We start from the raw sequence: 13,739 nt of genomic DNA on the forward strand, positions 1-13,739 counted from the left end.
TAGGTATTTTATTTCAAGTATTTTTCCCCTTTTCTGGTGACATACTACAATTCAGGACTAAATCTCAAATTTATTCTTGATATTGATAGCATTGATATTGCACACAAATCCCATGGTTACCGTCCAGCACTAATGATCTTGTCCTATTTCCACCTGCAGCTTCCTGAATCTAAGTACACATCGCATTTCAAAACTCCCACATTAAAGAAAGGCATCAGTTCAAGTTACTTTCTCATTTTCTGTCTTCGACTTTTTTCTGCTTCCCCCAAGATTATCTGAGAGTTAATTTTCTCGAAAGTTCTTTTGTAGTGTTCCAGATAGGAATCATCCTGTAATACTCCAAATGCAGCGTGTGGTGTGCATGTTGAATACATAAAAATGACGAGGTTAGGAACAATATCGCTGACGATCGTGGTGTCCCGTTTTAACTTAGAGGGCGCCAGCAACACGTCAGTGAGGGAGACTCAGAAGCCGCCGGGCACCTCACCCCCGGCCGGGAATCCCTAAGAGAACCTTGACGCCGCTGAAGTTTCCGGACTGGGCCAGTTTGGAATTGACGAAAGCAGCCTCCGCCCGGTCGAGCCAGTCTCTCGGTTTTCTCGGCGGCTTCTTGAGGATGAGGAATTTCTAGGTTTTCTCCTCCTCGGGCAAATTACGGCCTGCGCCTTCCGCGGCTCTGGGAACAGGTGAGCCGTGCGGCGGCGCCCTCGGGACGCGCTCAGGTGCCGGTCCCCGCCCGCCCGCCCCTCCCTGCAGGACGCGGTCCGGGCCCAGGTGCCGGGGCCCAGGTGCCGGCGCCCAGGTGCACCGGGCACGGGGCTGCAGCTCCGCTCGGCATCCGACAGCGGGCGCCGCTGCAGCAGCTCGCGGGCCGCGGAGCTGAACGGCTTCGCGAGTTGGGGCAGCTCCTCGCGCTCGGCCCTGCTCGGCGGCGAGAGCTCCGCCTGGGCGCCGCGTTCCTACAGCCGCCGGAGCCGCCAGGCGCCGAGGGAACGGACAGACCTCCGCGCACCCTTGCCGACCCGGGCGGGCAGAGGCGGGCAAGCGGCGAACGCCTGGGAGCGCGGAGAGCCAGGCCAGCCCGGAGCGCGCCGGGGACACCCCGTGCGCCCCGCGTCCTGGCACCATGCGACCCGCCGCGCCTCCTCGCGGGCCCAGGGCTTCGCTCTCCGCTCGCTGAGCCCCTACGCTCGCCACCACGGAAACTCGGAAGAGGAGGCGAGGCTGTGGGGAGCGGCGCGGAGACGGCCGCTCTTCGCCCCCAAGAGGCTGCCGGTCCCCGGTTTCCTGGGCTTCTCCAGCTTTATCATGAACCTGGCGCAAGGTTGGCTTTAGGAGAAATTCCGGAGCCAGAGGGAGAGTCAAGGCAATTCTTTGGTTGCTAAGGTAATTGTAGTTGTGACAAAAAATGGGCAAGAAACAAATGGGGGAAAAACATGGTTTAAAACAGTATCCTCCCTTCCCACCCCATTAATATGTGTTGATTTCATCTCCTGGGTGTGGGTGCTTGTCCATTTCAGATGCGTGACAGGTGCCCGTGTGTGTGTGTCTGCAGTTTGGGACTGTGGAAGCACGAGCTTACATAAGTGGTTAGGCAAGCTGGCGTGTGGACTTGTGTGGGATGGGTGCAGGTCTGCATATAAATCATGTTCCTGGGTTTCTGGGTGTGAAGCGCACACCGACGGGGACGAGAGCGCAGAGGATGGCGCTTTTAGGTACTTCCAGTCTTCCGATGTTGTGATCGCAGGTAGGGCAGCTTTGCCTCTAATCAGGCGTTCATTAACTTTTTCTCTGAACAAGCTCGCCCATTTGTGGTTTCGAAGAAAAGAAAGCGAGTCTCCGCGGTGAGGTGTGGAGGGCAGGGGCGGGTGGGGAGGTTTGTTGTTTGGGAACTGCGCTAGCAAACGAAGCGGTGGCTATTCGCTTGGAGAGGATGACAAATGAACTGGTTGCGTGAGGAGTGAAGAGACCGTGTTTACAGTCACCAGCAGGCTGCGTAAAAAAGTGGCCCAGTGAGACAGGGAAAGTGACCCAGAAAATTTAATTTTGTTCAGAATGAAAGCTGCTGTATTTCATTTTTTTTTCTTAATTTGACGGAGTAGGAACGTTATTTTCCTTCTCTCTCGTTGAGACCAGTGGCATTTCTATGTTACAAACTGAAGATATTTGGGGTCTCGTCGGCTTGGAATTATCAATGCTTGGGAGGTGAGTTCTGATCAATACCTTTAGCAACCCCAAAGAAAAACGCAAAAATAATCAAGATTAGGTAAAACTTCCACTGGACTTTCTCTCCAGAGAGGGTGAGAGATGGAAGAACTGGGCTTGTAAGTATCAAAATGGAGTTAGAGAATGAGCTACAAGTTTGTGTGTGTATGGTCTGTCAAAAAGTGTAAGACTGAAAGGAAACTGTTAGGTTTAGTTAAATGTGTTGACAACACGACTCTTACATATCAATTTTCATAGGCAAATAGGTAATTACATAGAGTGGGAACTGGGACTATGGTGGGAAACTTTCTGTAAGATGCATATTCTTTATTCTTAATTTATTACTTTTTCAATGGGTGGGACTACTCTGTGAAGGAAAGTAGAGGGCTGAGGGACATTTGGTGAGACTCTTGGGAGAGAAACCTTTGCAAGCCAAATCTTGCATGCTATAGATGATAAGTTCTAAGTTCTTTGATACTGTACCACTGTTAAGCTAAATTGTCCTGTAAATATGATCTCATGCACCATAAACTATATATATGTAGAGAGAGTCTATTCCCAATAACTCATCCTTTCCTGAAAGAGTCTGCAAGTTCTATAAATGTCAGCTGTTGGGAGGTATTGTGATGAAGGAGAGAGGCCACCAGTGTTTCCTTTTATATATTTATTCTGGCAGATCTTAACTTTACTTCTGATTTTCTTTAAGGAATTTCAGTTAACATTCACTGAATTTATATTGCTGAGAGTTTCAGTAAAACAAGACTAGATTTTCTTTGAAGCAATGAATTCATCTTATCAAGTGAAACGTTATGATGATGCTTTTGTGGCAGAAATGTTTATTTAAATGAATCCATTTTAATTATTTATTTATTTTTGACTTGCAGAATAAGATCTGCAACATAGATGTTTTTGAAGTAACTAGACGTTTCTTGAGAAAGAAAAATAAATTTAGGGTTACTGTGGACAATTTGCCAGTAATTTTGGATGTCTCATTGTCTACAGGGACATAATTTTATGTGAAAGTAGAATCATTCCATTTCTTATGTCTCTCATCTTCTCCCATGCATTTTATCCCCTGAACTCCTAAGACTTTGCCAGGAATTGCTGAACATTCTGTTTTGTGCCAGGGGTTAAATATCAGGGGATGGAATAAGGAGTTGTGTGTCACATAAACATTTTTCAAAAGGATGCTCCCAGAGATCTCAATACTGGGATTAATTTTTCCTTTAGCTTCCAGTTAGCTTGTCTTAATTCATATTGCTCTGAACCTAGGAATGCATTTAACCTCTTCATTTTCAGTTTCCAGCTGGAAGGAATATATTTACCAAATTTCATCTTCTTTGTAACATATGGCATGATATAAATAATTACTATACACACACTACCCTGCTGTAAGGAAAGAAATAGAATTACAAAATAAACTTTCGTGTTGAGTGATATGGATATAATATTTCAAAAAACAATTTTAACCTTTCCCCTGATTCCAAAAGTAATATTTAGCTATTGAAACAGTTCAGGAAAATACAAAGAAAAAAATAAAGGTTATCCATAATCTGCTATGGAGAGGGAGCCACTATTAACATATCTTTAACTGTATATTCTTCCAAATATTATTCTAGTCAATTATTTCTACCCAGTCCCCCTCCCCCACAAATTTTTATAAATATAAAATATAGCTTGGAAATATAACTTGGAAATGTGTTAAAGGCTTGGGAAATTACTGCTTGTTTACAGAATGATTTTGATCAGATATTAGTTTTTACTGGTGGTCCTTATTTTCAAAGAGAGTAGGTTCTTTCTTTTTCTGCTCTTTGAAAACCAGTGTTTGCAATTTGGGCTGGTAATGCTTGGGGCTTCCTTTTGGATTTAGGGATTAAAGCATCAGAAAAGAAGTAGAAAGGTCATTGGCCATTGTGGGTGGGAGACCTGAGTTCTGGTTGCAGTTACTCCACCAACTTCTCCTGTGGCCTCTGGGCCTCTGTTTCCCTAAAGGGCAAAAGGTACTTTTAGATTTAACTAATTAAGCTAATGACGTATTTGTTGCTTTGACATGAGAATGATCTTTGAAGAGGGCTTATTCAAACACAGAAACACCTGGGGGTCATCCCCAGAGTCTGATTGATTCTGTCTGAGATGGGGCCCGAGAATGTACGTATCTAACAAGTCCCTGGATGATGCTGACTCTGCTGGTTTGGTGACAGTGAAAACTAGAGGGTAAGTGTACTAGGGTTCTCTTAGAGGGACAGAACTAATAGGATATATATATGTACATATATATCATATATACGTATATGCTATATATATGTACATATATAGCATATATACGTATATGCTATATATGTACATATATATCATATATATGTATATATCATATATACGTATATGCTATATATGTACATATATATCATATATACGTATATGCTATATATGTACATATATATCATATATACGTATATGCTATATATGTACATATATATCATATATACGTATATGCTATATATGTACATATATAGCATATACGTATATGCTATATATGTACATATATATCATATATACATCTATGTTATATGTATGCTATACATATATACATATATATGTATATATGTGTATATATATCATATATCTATAAAGGGGAGTTTATTAAGTATTAACTTACATGGTCCCAAGGTCCCACAATAGGCTGTCTGTAAGCTGAGGAGCAAGGAGAGCCAGTCTGAGTCTCAAAACTAAAGAAATTGGAGTCAGATGTTTGAGGGCAGGAAGCATCCAGTATGGGAGAAAGATGTAGGCTGGGTGGCTAGGCTCATCTCTCCTTTGCACGTTTTTCTGCCTCCTTTATATTCCCTGGAAGCTGATTAGGTTGTGCCCACCAGATTAAGGGTGGATCTGCCTTCCACAGCCCACTGACACAAATGTTTAATCTCTTTTGGGCAACACCCACACAGACACACCCAGGATCAATACTCTGTATCCCTCAATGTAATCAAGGTGACACTCAGTATTAACCATCAAAAGCCCACCCCTTGTCAACTTGAACCCATACACATCTCCTGAGATCATACATAATCTTCAAATACAGACAATGATGAGGTCAAAATTGTGCATAACATAATACAACTATCCTTCGTACAACCAGAAATGCACCAATCCCCAATGCAAATACTATTACATAAAGTTAACAATACTTACATGCTGATGTGAAGTCAGTAAATCTTATGTCACATGATAAAGGAAAAGGAAATGAAGATATTTTCTTGGTATGAGTGTATACATACACAAACGTGTTTTTAACAAAAGAAGGAGGAAATACTCTTGACAATTACAGTCTGTTTCTGCAGCTGGTCACATGGTCGTAGCTGGTATTGATGACTACCTTCTTCTACCCATTCAGTATTCCTTTTGCCTACAGCAAGCACCTCAGCAGGTCCTTTTCCCTGGTGGAGTGACCCAAACCTTATTCCTGAAAGGTCTGGACCATTTGTAGTCCCGCCTGGATTGGGCTGTTGTAGTTTCCTGTTGACCTTAATCACAGGGCATGGTAATACTGAGAGATGCCCTAATGGATTTCCTGTGTTCCATATGTAGTCTTCCTTACCTCTGCTGTGGAGTAGTAGACTGATCTCCTCTTGATAGTCCGGGTCAATCATGCCAGCCAACACAGTAATTTTCTTCTTAGCCTGTTGACTTAAAGGTAGGAGGATCCCAAACTGTCCAGGTGGCAATCTTAACTTCCAGTTTAATGGAATCGTTGTGTTTCCTGGTGGCAGTGTTCCTCCCTCTGGAACTAAGACCTCTAGGCCAGCAGAAGGTAATGTCATGGGAACAGGAAGCAAAAATTTTGCCAGTGGATCAGTAGGGGTGATGGTGAGTGGTGCCACTTCCACTTCTGCCCCTTGATTCCTGGACCTGTGAATCCTGGCTATAGGAGAAACAGTACCATATATTGGATGCTGATTCAGAGCATATACGGCCCTCTGGAGAACTCTGCCCCTGCCCTGCAAAGTATTGTCACCTAGTTGGCATTGTAATTGTGACTTCAAAAGGCCATTCCACCATTCTATCAATATAACTGCTTCAGGATGATGGGTAGCATGGTAAGACCAATGAATTCCATGAGCATGAGCCCACTGCCACACTTCTTTGGCCATAAAGTGAGTGCCTTGGTCAGAGACAATGCTGCATGGAATACCACGATGGTGGATAAGGCATTCCGTGAGTCCACAGATGGTAGTCTTGGCAGAAGCATTGTGTGCAGGATAGGCAAACACATATCCGGAGTAAATGTCTGTTCCAGTGAGGACAAACCTCTGCCCTTTCCATGATAGAAGAGGTCCAATATAATCAACCTGCCACCAGGTAGCTGGCTGATCACCCTGAGGGATGGTGCCATATCGAGGGGTCAGTGTTGGTCTCTGCTGCTGGCAATTTGGGCACACAGCAGTGATCATAGCCAGGTCAGCCTTGGTGAGTGGAAGTCCGTGTTGCTGAGCCCATGCATAACCTCCATCCCTGCCACCATGGCCACTTTGTTCATGGGCCCATTGGGTGGTGACAGGGTGGCTGGGGAAAGAGGCTGAGTGGTGTCCACAGAACAGGTCATCCTATTCACCTGATTATTAAACTCCTCCTCTGCTGAGGTCACCTGTTGGTGAGCACTTACATGGGATACAAATAGGTTCACAGTTTTTGACCACTCAGAAAGGTCCATCCACATACCTTTTCCCCAAATTTCTTTGTCACCAGTTTTCCAATCATGCTTCTTCCAAGTCCTTGACCATCCAGCCAAGCCATTGGCTACAGCCCATGAATTGGTGTATAATCGCGTATTGGGCCATTTCTCCTTCCATGCAAAATGCCCAACCAGGTGCACTGCTTGAAGTTCTGCCCACTGGGAAGATTTCCCTTCACCTCTGTCCTTCAGGGATGTCCTAGAAAGGGGCTGTAGTGCTGCAGCTGTCCGCTTTTGGGTGGTGCCTGCATATCTTGCAGAACCATCTGTGAACAGGCCCTAGTCTTCTGTTTCTCTGTCAACTGATCATAGGGAACTCCCCATTAGGCCATGGGTGCAGGCTGGGGGAAAGAAGGCAGGGTGGCAGCAGTGGAGACCATGGGCATTTGAGCCACTTCCTCATGTAACTTACTTGTGTCTTCAGGACTTGCCTGAGCCAGATCACGTATATACCACTTCCATTTGATGATGGGATGCTGCTGAGCACAACCCACTTTATGGCTAGATGGGTCAGAAAGCACCTAGTTCATGATAGAAAGTTCAGGTTGCGTGGTGACTTGATGACCCACAGTCAAACGTTCAGTTTCCATCAAAGCCCAGTAATAGGCCAAGAGCTGTCTCTCAAAAGGACAGTAGTTATCTGCAGAAGATGGCAGGGCCTTGCTGCAAAGTCCTAGAGGACTCCACTGTGATTCACCTATGGGGGCCTGCCAAAGGCTCCAGACAGCATCCCTATCTGCCACCGACAACTCAAGCACCATTGGATCTGCTGGATCGTATGTCCCAAGTGGCAGAGCAGCTTGCACAGCAGCCTGGACCTGTTGCAGAACCTTCTTCTGTTCTGGACCCTACTCAAAACTGGCAGCCTTTCAGGTCACTCAATAAATGGGCCGGAGTAACACACCCAAATGAGGAATGTGTTGCCTCCAAAATCCGAATAGGCCCATTAAGCGTTGTGCCTCTTTCTTGGTTGTAGGAGAGGCCAAATGCAGCAACTTATCCTTCACCTTAGAAGGAATATCTCAACAGGCCCACACCACTGGACCCCTAGAAATTTTACTGGGGTAGAAGGTCCCTGAATTTTAGTTGGATTTATTTCTTATCCTCTGGCTTGCAAATGTCTCACCAATAAGTCCAGTGTGTTTGCCACTTCTTCTTCTCTGGATCCAATCGCATAACGTCAATGTAATGGACCAGAGTGATATCTTGTGGAGGCAAAAAGCGATCAAGGTCTTTCTGAATGAGATTATGACACAAAGCCAGAGAGTTGATATGCCCCTGAGGTAGGACAGTAAAGGTATATTGCTGGCAATTTGCTTCTAGTGGGCAAATTGCTTCTAGTGGGCCTTATAGACAGGAATGGAGAAAAAGGCATTTGCCAAGTCAATGGCTGCATACCAAGTACCAGGAGATGTGTTAATTTGCTCAAGCAATGAAACCACATCTGGTACAGCAGCTGCAATTGGAGTCATCACTTGGTTAAGCTTATGATAATCCACTATGATTCTCCAAGATGCATCTGTCTTCTGCACAGGCCAAATGGGAGCGTTAAATGGGAATGTGGTGGGAATCACCACCCCTGCGTCTTTCAAGTCCCTGTTGGTGGCACTAATCTCCGCAGTCCCTCCAGGTACATGATACTGTTTTTGATTTACTATTTTTCTAGGTAGAGTCATCTCTAATGGCTTCCACTTGGGCTTTTCCCCCATAATAGCCGTCACCCTACTAGTCAGCCAATGTGGGGGTTCTGCCAGCTGCTAAGTATGTCTGTGCCAATTATGCATTCTGGCACTGGGGAAATGACCACAGGTTAAGTCCAGGGACCCACTGGACACATTGTAAGCTGGACCTGAGCTAAAACTCCATTAATTATTTGACTTCCATAAGCCCCTACTTAACTGGAGGACCACAATGATGTTTTGGGTTCCCTGGAATCAATATCAGCTCAGAGCCAGTGTCCATTAGTCCCTGAAATGTCTGATCATTTTCTTTTCCCCAATGCAGTTACCCTGGTAAAAGGCCAGAGGTCTCCTTGGGGAAGGATGAGAGAAAGATCTACTGCATAAATTTTCGGTCATGTAATGGGGTCCTTCCTTAAGGGGACCCAGCCTCCCCTTTGTCCAAAGGGTTCTGGGTCTGTAAACTGGCTCAAGTCTGGAAATTGATTGAGGAGCTGTGATTCTCTGTTTTTATAATTCGAATTAGTCTTTTGTCCATTCAACCTAGAAGTTTTCTGTTTCTGTAATTGAAGTAGGAATGCAGTAGGCTTCCTATCAATTTCACTTTTAGTAACACCATGATTAATTAGCCAATGCCAGAGCTCTACATGAGTCAGACTATTCTGATTGCCACTTTGCCTCCGCTGTCCATTATGGTAGCTATGCTCACCTTGCCTTTGACGGTTGAGTGCTGCCACTTGTCCCCTGCCACCTGGCCCCTGCCACCTCTGGATCCAATTATTCCCATTTTGTAGTTGAGTGACGGTGGTTCCCATCATTAGATCTGACATACAGAGAATGGCAATTACAGGGCTCTTCAAAGATGCAGGTGCTGCCCTCTCAAGTCTATTTTGCAAGGCATTGGTCAAGGGTATATCTTCTGGACCCTCCCAGCTGGGACGAGTAGGTCTAAAGGGACTAATCCACTCCACCACCCCAATCTCCCTAAGCCTTTGGATTCCTTCCTCTACATTAAGCCAAGGGAGATCAGGCATTTCCAGCTCACTCACAGTGGGCCGCCTTTAAGAGCTTGTGTCTATTTTTCCACAATTTCGGCTCTTTCTCTAGGTGATAAGACTCTCACTTAGTGTAATCTTAGCAGATTTGAGGCTCAGTATCTGCTTCTGAAGCTGGGAGACAGAATCCCTGAGTTCATCATTTTCTTTCATCACTTTGTCCATTGAACTTAGGAGCAGCCAACCAGCTTCACTGTGTTCCTTGGTTCTCCACATATGGTCAAATGTACTATGTACAGAGTTGCTAAACTCCTTGCCTCTCATGAGCGGTGAATCAGGAGTGTCAAAGGCATTTATTTTGCATAACTCTCTAAACAGTTTCTGCCAAGGACTATCAGTGTTTTCTATACTATCAGAAGTAGAGTCCTTAGCATTTTTGAGTCTAATCATCTTAAGCAGCCAACTCCAGAAACCCCAAAACCAACGAAAGAACTCCATTTTTAATATTCTATTCGTCTAGAGCCACTCCTGGTACCAAAATCTGTATTAGTCAGGGTTCTCTTAGAGGGATATAACTAATAAGATATATATGTCTTAGGGAGTTTATTAAGTATTAACTTACACAATCACAAGGTCCCACAATAGGCTATCTGTAAGCTGAGGAGCAAGGAGAGCCAGTCCAAGTCCCAAAACTGAAGAACTTGGGCTCAGATGTTTGAGGGCAGGAAGTATCTAGCATGGGAGAAAGATGTAGGCTGGGAGGCTAGGCTCGTCTCTCCTTTTCATGTTTTTCTGCCTGCTTTATATTCGCTGGAAGCTGATTAGATTGTGCCCACCAGATTAAGGGTGGATCTGCCTTCCCCAGCCCACTGACTCACATATTTAATCTCTTTTGGGCAACACCCACACAGACACACCCAGGATCAATACTCTGTATCCCTCAGTGCAATCAAGTTGACACTCAGTATTAACCATCACAGTAAGCTCCTTACAGGCCAAAATGCCTGTTTGACTTTTCACAGGCTTTCACAGTAAGCTCCTTACAGGCCAAAAAGCCTGTTTGACTTTTCTTTGCATCCATCCATCCAGTGCCCCAAAATATACCTGCCAATAGGTGTTCAGTAAGCATTGGTTGAATCAATGTTAGTTTTCTCTTATGGAGGAATATCTTTCTGGAGTAGTCAAGACAAAAGAATGATCATCCAGAATTTGGAAACATTAAGCCTGTAATAAGAGTTATAATCATTTATGGACCACACTACTTCAAACTGCAAAGAAAGCAAAAATCCTTATAAGTGGGCAATTAAATTGAACATTAAACCTAATGAATTACATTAAATAACAGCTAGGAATACCTGCTTGAGATGTTACAAACCACAAAGCCTACCAAATACTTCACCGTTATCTCTCTCAGGTCTGGAAGAGGCAATTTATTTTCTACCACATACACATATTTCAAAAAATGGAAGTTTCACTATTAATTACCCCAATTACCAAGGCAGCAGATAAAGCAAGCAATCTCCCTGCTCCCCTCTCCTCATCCTCCGCACCAAGAAAAAAGCTTATTAGAACTCTACCACCATTCTATAAGATAGGTCCCAATTTTATGAATGAAGAAATGTAAAACTTTAGAGAAAGAAATTAACCTGCATAAATCCGCAAAGTGAAGTAGCAGCATCAGAAGTAAGATCCAGGCCTCCTGATACCAAAGGGTGTTGTTCTTTACCACTTCCCTCTGGTGATATTGAATATGTATATTTGATAGCTAGGAGATTCTACCTGGCTGAAGTACCCCAGTTAGAACTTTTGATTATCCTTATGTGGCTACCTTTTATATAGAAAATATATCTTTTCCTTTTACATGGTGTTAGTAACATAGGGTGGTACCAAGAACCACCATTTTTATGTGTGGTAACTTCAAAAAAAGTGTAAATATTTGGATATGAACAAAATAGAACCTCATTCATTAATAGCTCAGGCTATGCAAATGAATTGTCTTAGAGGCTAACTGTCTTGGCATTTCACAGTAATTTGGTTAAACTATCAAAGAGAAAGCCACCTTTAAATCTGTCCATGGTAGAGTTCACTCATTCACTAGTATCTGCTTGACCCAAGAACCTATTTTCTTGCACACATGGAAGCATGCATTCTACAAAGCCAGCTGAGGTGAGGTCCCCTGCATGAATGAGAGCTGGTGGTGGCAGTCCCTTGGAAATACCCCAGGCACCTGTGTTGCTCTCATGAAGACCTGGCTAGTCTGGAGCTCAGACAGAGAACTGCTATTATTTGTTCTTAAAGGAGCACAACAGGCATTTTAAAATCCTGTTAATTGTGTTTCTGAACCTTAGTTTTCTCATCTGTGAAAGAATAATTTAAAAAATACTCTTTGAGTATGTGTGACCATGAGAATGCAGGACCCTGTATGAAGTATGGGGCATAGAAAGCACAGACACTTAAGAAGATGGGACTCTCACAGCACAGTTCCTGTTTTCTAATAATTTTTAGAGTGAGTCTGTTGAGAAATAAGTATTTCAGGATAATGGTTCCTCTTTATTTTCTGTTCCTGGGGCCTTGCTGTGTTAGTCAAGCATTTGAGGGGCTCCAAGTCTCTGAGAATCCTGCTCCATAGTTCTCACATTGGGATTTGAGGAGGCTTGTAGAAAGCAAGTGGCCCACACATCTAAGTGGGAGAAGGCAGCGTGGGCAAGATCTTTGTGGTAGCCAAAGATGCCTCTGTTTCCTGGAGGCGAAAGGCCATTAATCACCAGCAGGAAGAGAAGTGAAAAAGGAGACTGCTGCTGCATTGATAGGGCTTATGCCAGACACACAGAGCAAGCCCATGTTTTATTTTTTCTCCGCATCCTTGGGATTTCTTACAGTGCTTGGCACATAGTAGGAATTTGGTAAATGTTTGCTGAGTTATTGAGTTGCAGAGTGACAGCTGTGGGTGGAGGAGGAAGGATGGGCTAGTATTGGTAGGAATTCATGGACTAGTGTGGGTGCATGGATTGGTATGAGTGTGGATGCAAGGTGCACGTGGTTATAGCCCTCATTCTTATTGCTTGCTTGATTTTGCCTGGCAAGATCCACTTCATATCCATGATATAGTGAGACTGTCATCCTAGTTTCTAGTTTTACATTATTGTTTGTCTATTCCATTGGGCTTTGGTCTGTTTGGCTTTTTTGTTTTGTTTTATAATTTATGTTTGTGATTTTATCTCCACCTCTAGCACAAGACCAATACACATAGTAAATGCTTGATAAAAATTGGTTGCCTAAACAAAAACTTGCTCAGCCTACAAAACTATGGGTCCGTCATATGATTGTGGGCTGATCTTACAAAATAACAATCAGCATTTGTTAAGCTTTTTGCAAATCAAAGTCCTTTAAGAGATGTTAGGTGCTATTATGCCCATTTTATAGGTGAGGAAACTGAGTGGAAATGAGGTTCAGTCATTTGCCCTAAGTCAGATAGTCATTGAGGAACCAAGATTTAAACTCAGATCTTTTCTGACCCCAAAGTCCTTGTGCTGTTTTATATAGCACAAGGTGGGGAATAAACAGAGACCCTACCCTTGAGATCATTTCAGTTGTATTGGAGAGATGATAGGAGTAAATAGAAAATTAGCAATAAAAGATGTTAAATGATAGTTTAGGAAAAAATGCAGGGGATTTTGTAAGTCAGATTTGGTAGCAAATAGATGATGAAGACAGTAAATACATTATAGTTTAGTTCAGAGACAGAGCGTTTTATCATCAGATCTGGAAGAGACAGGCTTTGGGAAATAGGAATAAATTTTAAAGGTGCAAAAAGGGATAATGGCAAAGTTTTCAGATGAAAGATGTTAATAATACAGTCATGTGTCACTTAATGACCAGGATACATTTGGAGAAATGTGTCATTAGGTGATTTTGTTGTTGTGTGAACACCCTAGAGTGTACTTACACAACCTAGATGATATAGCCTACTGTACACCTAGGCCGTATGGTATAGTGCTCCTGGGCTACAAACTGTGCAGCATGTTACTGTACTGAATACTGTAGGCAATTGTAGCGCAGTGGTATTTTGTACTTAAATATATCTAAACATGGAAAAGATACAGTGACAATATGGTGTTATAATCTCATGGG

At 43.5% G+C, this 13,739-nt stretch overlaps 1 protein-coding gene across 6 annotated transcripts in view; it reads left to right on the forward strand.

The window, feature by feature from the left end:
* The first annotated feature begins 456 nt into the window (after positions 1-456).
* The window catches only part of RGS6 (regulator of G protein signaling 6), a 641,289-nt gene continuing 628,006 nt past the window's right edge, over positions 457-13,739 (forward strand). For 3 of the 6 annotated variants that reach the window (XM_054529659.2, XM_009249239.4, XM_054529658.2), the window contains exon 1: positions 881-1,386. The gene's annotated coding sequence lies outside the window, so the exon portion shown is untranslated. 6 annotated transcript variants of the gene reach the window in all.

This window comes from Pongo abelii, chromosome 15, assembly GCF_028885655.2.
Source record: "Pongo abelii isolate AG06213 chromosome 15, NHGRI_mPonAbe1-v2.0_pri, whole genome shotgun sequence".
Lineage (NCBI taxonomy): Eukaryota > Metazoa > Chordata > Mammalia > Primates > Hominidae > Pongo > Pongo abelii.